Source organism: Neofelis nebulosa, chromosome 10 (assembly GCF_028018385.1).
Source record: "Neofelis nebulosa isolate mNeoNeb1 chromosome 10, mNeoNeb1.pri, whole genome shotgun sequence".
In the NCBI taxonomy this organism is placed as follows: domain Eukaryota; kingdom Metazoa; phylum Chordata; class Mammalia; order Carnivora; family Felidae; genus Neofelis; species Neofelis nebulosa.
In genome coordinates this window covers 101441999-101449884 of record NC_080791.1, presented here as the reverse complement: position 1 = coordinate 101449884, position 7886 = coordinate 101441999, and the positions used below count along the sequence as shown (strand labels likewise).

The 7886-nt window shown below is 34.6% G+C and overlaps 1 pseudogene; it reads right to left on the bottom strand.

Annotated features, from left to right (window-relative positions):
* Positions 1-2176: 2176 nt before the first annotated feature.
* LOC131486668 (olfactory receptor 8K3-like) lies at positions 2177-6910 on the bottom strand (annotated as a pseudogene).
* Between the last annotated feature and the right edge of the window lie 976 nt (positions 6911-7886).

Below are 7886 nucleotides of genomic sequence, written 5' to 3'. Positions count from 1 at the left end.
TGACCACAGAGAGTCGGTTCCCCGCTCAGTTAACCGTACTTTCACTCCCTCATCAGCTCTCTGCCAACCCCCCCATCTAATTAGCATTCCCACAACGTTGTAAAATTAAAAAAGAAATAGTTACTTTTGCATTTTTCATTGTTATTGATGCTTTATATTACACTTTGATCTCTTATTTAAAATGTTTGTTGCATAGGAGGTGTTGTCCCTTTCTTAAGTTGTGAGTACCATATATAAACTTACTTTGGTCAAGCAAATAAAGTTCTAGGATAAGAGAGGACCATTCTGAATCACAAAATTTCACCTTTCAACATATTTATAAGAAACATTGCACACATCTACATATACATACACATACCTATATATGTTCACGAAATTATAGTACAGACACCATACTTCTATCCCTCACCTTAAAGAATAGTTTTCTCATATACAATTCATTATTTATTTTATTAAGTTTATTTATTTTGAGAGAGAGAGAGCATAAGCAGGAGAGGGGCAGAGAAAGAGGGAGAGAGAGAATCCCAGGCAGACTCCTACAGTCAGCGCAGAGCCTGGCACCGGGCTTAATCCCACAAACCAGGAAATCGTGACCTGAGCCAAAATCAAAAGTCAGAGACGCTTAACCCTGAGCCACGCATGCGTTTCTATGATTCATTATTTTAAGGTAATGCTTTAATTACATATAAGCTGAATATGCACTAATCCATTATCCCCATTCACATTCCCTCCGCCCCATCTACAGACAAAGTTAGTAACTATACACAACCTTTTTCTCTTTTTTCCAAATCTTTTTATTTATATTTTATCGTGATCAGAAAACTTAAAACTTCATAGGAGCTCTACACTCTTGACCAATATTTAAGTGCACAACACAGTCATGGTGATCATAGACGCAATGTTTTATAACAAATCTCTAGAACTTAATCATCTTTCATAACTGAAACTTGATACCTGTTGCTTATCAACTATTTCTCCCTTCCTCCAGTCCCTGACGGCCACCATTCCACTCTCTGATTCTATGTATTTAATTATTTCTATACCTCACATAGATGGCCTCATGCAGTACTGTGACTAGCTTATTTCACTTAGTATAATGTCTTCAAGATTCATCCATATTGTCTTTTGCAAAATAAAGAATGTATTTTCTGTTATAGTTTTGAATACATAAATTATACATAGTATCGCCAATTATGTGGTTTTACAATTTACATAAGTGAATTCAAGATGTTTCCCTCGTTGTGATTGGTACATACATGTGTAATTTAATTTGTATGTATTACTGATAATAAATTTTGTCTATTACATGAAATAAAATAATACCTTTTCAATTTCTTTATGACATCTTTTATACCATTTTAAATTTGGTGCAGTCACATTAGTTGTGTTTGCAAATTACCTAACTTGAACAAAATTAATTAATTCTGGGGAGTAATTTTAAATGCTCTGAAAATATTAGCAATGTAACTATGTGTTTTCCTAAATTAAAACATATTTGCTGTTCATAATAAATATTAAATAGGAATACAATTGACTTTACATAGTCACAGTCATTTTATTTACTTTTTTCACAAAAATGCCTTTTCTTATAAAATTGAATCTTCTTTGATACCCCTTCATTTTTCTATTAATCTTGGCCCTGATCATATCACATTATCTGCTTTGCCACAGGTAAATTTTTTTTTTTTTTTTTTTTTTTTTTGGGGACAGAGAGAGACAGAGCATGAACGGGGGAGGGGCAGAGAGAGAGGGAGACACAGAATCGGAAACAGGCTCCAGGCTCCGAGCCATCAGCCCAGAGCCTGACGCGGGGCTCGAACTCACGGACCGCGAGATCGTGACCTGGCTGAAGTCGGACGCTTAACCGACTGCGCCACCCAGGCGCCCCATGCCACAGGTAAATTTTATCTGCACTTTGTCATTCATACGTAGCTTGTTATTGGTTAACTATATACTTATGTACTTATTAACAAAACACTAGAATTTCAAAGGTATTTAATTTATATTGTATACTGAATGTCTTTTTCTGCAAGTGCACTTAGAAGTATGACTTATACATAGAGGTCAATCTCTAAATATACATTGACTCATTTATCCTTGTTTTTCCCTCTGAAGGAACACATAACAATGTTTAATGTTTATAATCTTATTCATAGGAACCACACAGTGCAATAAATTAAGGGAAGGTATGCATAGTTTTTTTCCACATCCTTTGTCCTGCATAGTTTACATCTTTGTTCCTCAAGCTATAGATCAAGGGATTCAGCATGGGGATAATGAAGGTGTAAAATATATGAGCCACTTTATCAGTGTCAAAAGAATGACTGGGCTTAGGTTCCACATACATAAATATTAAAGTCTCATAAGACTCTGTACCCACTGTCAGGTGGGACCCACAGGTGCAAAAAGTCTTGTGCCTGCCCTCTGCTGAGTCTGTCCTAACCATGTCTAGCAGACTCAACAGGTAAGATGCGAGAACTATCAAAAGGACTAAAATCAAATTAAAAATGGAGAAAATCAAGGTGCCGGGGTGGCTCAGTCGCTTAGGCATCAACTCTTGATTTCACGGTCCAAGGTATCTGGACCTTGTCATGATCTCACAGTTCATGGGATCAAGCCCTGCATCAGGTTGTTCACACAGAGCCTGCTTGGGATTCTCTCTCTCCCTCTCTCCGCCCCTCCCTTGCTTGCTCTTTCTCTGAAAATAATTAAGTAAACATTTAAAAAAATAAAAATAAATAAGACCCGACAAAATCAAAATCATCAACTCAATCATGCCTATTTGAGCAGAGGAAAGATAAGAAGAAAGGACTGTCACAGTAGAAATGATTGATGATACTATAGTCGCAAAAGGATAAACTAAAAATGTTTATAGTAAATAGAAGAGAAACAAATGTGCTGTAGAGATAGGGGATGGCCACCAGGACCTGACACACCCTTTGTGACATGAGGACTGGATAGGGCAGAGGGTTACAGATGGCCACATGGCCACGTAGCTACCATAGGGCATAGCCAATAGAATGAAAATTTCACTAACAATGAGGATAATGTAGAAAGCTACCGGTGTGGCGCACAAATAATCAGAGATCGTGTTTGCTTCCATGATAAAACTTATTAACACTTTTGGTCCTAAAATTGTTGAATAACTCAGATCAGTGAGACCCAAGTGTTTGAGGAAGAAGTACATGAGTGTTTACAGCCTAGAGTCCATCTTTGTGAGGATTATCATACCCGATTGCCCATCACTGAGACTGGGTAGGTGAGGAAGAGCCCAAACAATGGAGGCTGCGGCTCAGGATGATTTGTGATTCCCATGAGAATGAATTTGTTCAGCACTGTTTGTGTTTTTTTGAATGTTTTTATTACTTATTAATTTTGAGAGACAGAGAGAAACAAAATTTGAGTGGGGGAGATGCAGAGAGAGAGGGAGACACAGAATCCTAAGCAGCCTCCAGGCTCTGAGCTGTCAGCACAGAGCCCGACCTGGGGCTCAAACTCGCATTCGGGGAGATCGTGACCTGAGCCAAAATCGAGAGTCGGACATTTAACCGACTGAGCCACCCAGGCACCCCAATGTTTTTTTAATCTAGGTTTATCGGAAAACCTATTCCGGATAGATAATCTGCATAATAAACAGCTTCCTTGTTATATCATCCGTGTGTTAGTGTTGTAGCATAGAAAACTAATATAAATAAGATAAATCCAAATTTCAAATTCAGGATATTTTAAAATAAACCCCCAACCCCCAACAAAACATATATAATAATTTATATTGTTATAAAGACACAGAGAGAGAGAGAGAGAGAGAGGAAGAAAGTAAGGAAGAATGGAAGATTGGGCCAGAGATAGAGATAGATCAGTGTTTCAGCAGTATTACACTGGGATATTTGTCTTCCAAAGAACAGTTGACACTGTTTTGAGGTATTTGGTTGTCATAACTTGAGGAGGAATGCTACTGGCATATTATGGGCAGCGTCCAGTGATGCTGCTAATAATCCTACTATATTAGGGCTGTCTCCTACCTGACAAAGAATTAAACAACTCAAAATGCCAGGGGGGCCAAGGCTGCAAAACTGCATAGACAGATAGATAGATGGATAGATGATAGGTAGATAGATGATTAAGTGGATAGAAAGATAGATAGATAGATAGATAGATAGATAGATAGATAAAGGCATCAAACATTTTAAAAAGTGGTAAAAACCATAGATGTATAGGTGGTTATCAAATTTTTCTGTTTGTTGTTTGTACAATGGTGATTACATAATTACATTTACCAAATTACATTCACATGATATAATATATTAGTTATGTACAAAAAATTTAAAACCTCAGTGCCAATGATCTGTGGAAACATCTAAAACCACTGTTGTAAAGCATAGTTCTGTTAGACCCCTTATGCCTACACGTGGTACAAGATGAAACAATTAATACACTTGACTGACATATGACAGAAGTATGTAAGTAGGAAACTTTAACAAATCATAGTAGAGATTATTTGACTTTATTTAGAGAATTATCCCAAGAAATATACATAAGTAGATGGGGTCTCTGCTATACTTAAAATGGTGGTATATGCAAAGGAATACTTTGAGCAAATGATATAAATTATCTTACTCCCTGTTTCCGTATTAGCAAAATCATTTTTTTTACAAGACTGCTGGGAAAGACAAATGAAGTGAGAATTGGTTCAATGTGTTTATGGTACCTGGAAATAGCTTTCAAATATCATATACATAGTGGGGTTTTTTTTTTCAGAGGCGATAGTATGTTGTCTGAAACAGATTATCTCTAAATATGCACATATAAATTCTTTTTGTGCAGCTTCTTTTCAGGGTTATGATGATGAATAGTTTGTTATCAAGTCAAGTAGTATGTTATCCAGCTAATTGTCCCCAGTCCCCTCACCCTGTCACATCCCAACTCCATGACTAAGATTGGACCATCACTGTGCTGTTCTTTTGGATAAGTTGTTTCTACTTTACATACAATATGTAATAAAAATTTACCTAAAACCAAAACATTTCCTCCCCCCCCACGTGCATTTTCGTTACAACTGACATACACCAAGTTGTTTGTAACACATCAGACATATATTGATTGTAGGAATCTAGGAAAAATATGAGGAGATTGAGCAAACTGGGAGAAAGTGAGGTTACTGGAATTGGTTTTATATAATAAAATTTTATAAAAATTCCCTTTGGATAAAGGGATAAATTCTTTTAAAGAAAAAAATGTGTCTTATGCTTACTATATTATTCAACAGACTACTGTCAAGGTAAATGACGCAGACAAGCTTATAGATAGATAGATGTATATATAGATACAGGTTTATAGATTCTGGAATGATATTTTAAGTTTTTCTTCACATTAAGGCCACAAAGAACTACATACTATGAGAATAGCCTATAACATGCACAAGCATAAGTATAATGAAATAAAAATATATATACATATCCCTAATAAACTACTAATTAAAAAATATCAGAATAAACTGAGGATGGAAGGCTAAAGTAAAAGAATAAATGGTTTAAAAAATTGTATCGTTGCAGAATTCTACAGAAGAAGGAAGAAATCAGGAAGGGAAAGAAGGAGGAGGAAAATAAGGCATGCTGGAATTATATTGAAACTATAGATCAATCTAAAGATATTGGACATTGTTACAATAGTAAATCTTCTATTCCATGGACATATTTGGTTTAAATTTTCATTGATTCTTCCAAGTTAAATTTTTATACATATTATTAATGATGACTCATATATTTGTATTAGATTTTAATAAATTAGGGATTTATTTTATTTGTTTTATAAACGTTACCATTCCTTCAATTTTATTTTCTAACTGTTATGGGTGGGATGTAGAAATAAATTGATTTTTCTAAATTTGTTTTGTATCCAGCAAATTTACTAAATTCACTTATTATTTTTAATAAATTATGTATAGATTTTTTCTATGTAGTTAATCATAACATTTACCCCCAAATTTTTTTAATGACAGTATGTGGTTTCCTATCTTTATACTTTTTATTTCCTATTATGGTGAACCAGCTACAATGTCTAATACATATTGAATATACATGATGAGTCTGGGTCTCTAAGTCTTAGGGTCAATTTCAGAAGGTAAGTGTTCAATGTTTCCGTTTTACAAGTTTTCTGTATGTTTTTAAATGCAGTAATATGTGTCCATGATTATAATACTGTACAAGTATTTTCACTAACTTCAATACCTCTGTGTTCAATCTATTTATTCCCCCATATGTAAGATTTTTATAGATATCATTTATAACACTGATTTCTTCTATTCTACTCAGCTTGTCAGTTTATTACAAGTTGCTGTTGAATTTTATCAGAAACCTATTTGTTTTCTTTTAACTTATAAGAATGTTGATTTATGGATTTAAGTAATGGGTTTTCACGTGTGAAATCAGCCTTGCATTCTTGCCTACATGCAGTACTCCTCAACTGTATCAAACATTCTAAACCAAAATGGGTCACTTATATAAAGTGCCAAATGAGTACAGTTCAATCTCATTTATATTTGCATACGCCAGTGTGATTTTGGGAGAGCTTAGTGTCTTTCACCTGATATTATGTCTATTCATTGTTCACCTCCCTGGCTTTCTTTGCTTATTCCAACTCATGGAGATATTTTCCTTTTGTTCAAGAAACGTTGTGGTTTTGAGGCACCTGGGTGGCTCAGTCTGTTAAACAGCTGACTCCTTATTTCAGCTCAGATGATAATCTCATGGTTCTGCTGGTGAGAAGAAGCCTTGTGTCCACCTCTGCACTAACAGCAGGGAGCCTGCTTGGGATTCTCTCTATCTCTGCCCCTCTCCCTATCTCTCTCTTTCAAAACAAATAAATAAACATTAAAAAATAGTCTAGTTTTGTTAAAGGAATTTATACCCATCATTAAATTCTTCTTCTTGGGTATTACCCTGGTTATTAAAGCTTTTGCATTTCCATATACATTTTGATATTAACTTAAATATTTAAATACCGACTGGGATTGGATTGTTACTGTGTTACATCTATAGGATAATTTAGGGAGAACTGATCTCATCCAGCATTTACTTCTTCCAACCAAAGGACATGACATACTCTGACATCTATGTTTTCTTTAATAACTCAGTAATGTCTTTGTAGTTTCTGACAACAAATCATGCAAATTGTTTATAGATTTTTTCTTGGATACAGATTTTCTTTTCAGGTGTAATTAATAGTATAAAATTTCATTTTTACAAGTCTTTTGCTAGTTTCTAGCAAAAAAACTGATCTCTTATATGGAGACCTTATATATACCAACTTTGCAAAATTTAGTTGTTATTTTTAATGTTTCACCTTGAAGTTCTTTTGAATTCGTATTGTACACAATTACGCAACTTAAAAATAACCGTGCTTTTATTTATACTTTGTTAAGCATGCACATGTTCACAAATCATAATTTAACAGAAAACTGCCCATCCCTTCAAGCAATAGTCCAGGTTACAGAATGTTAGTTATAGTATACATTGGATAATACATCATTTATTGTTAGCATATTTTACTGTGAATTTTAAATAAAACACAGGCATACTTCTTTTATTCTGCTTCACTTGATTATACTTAGCATCATATATTTGTTATGTGTGTGTGTGTATGGGTCTGTGTATGTTTTAAACAAATTGGAAGCTCAATTCTTCAGTGGAAGAAGTAATTTCAGATGTGGTAGAAACAGCAAGAGAACTAGAATCAGAAGTGTAGCCTAAAGATGTGAATGAATGGCTTAAATATCATGATAAAACTTTAATGGATGAAGAATTGCTTCTTATGCATGATCCAAAAAAATGATTTCTTCACATGGAATCTACTCCTGGCAAAGATGTTGTGAGGTTGTTGAACTGGCA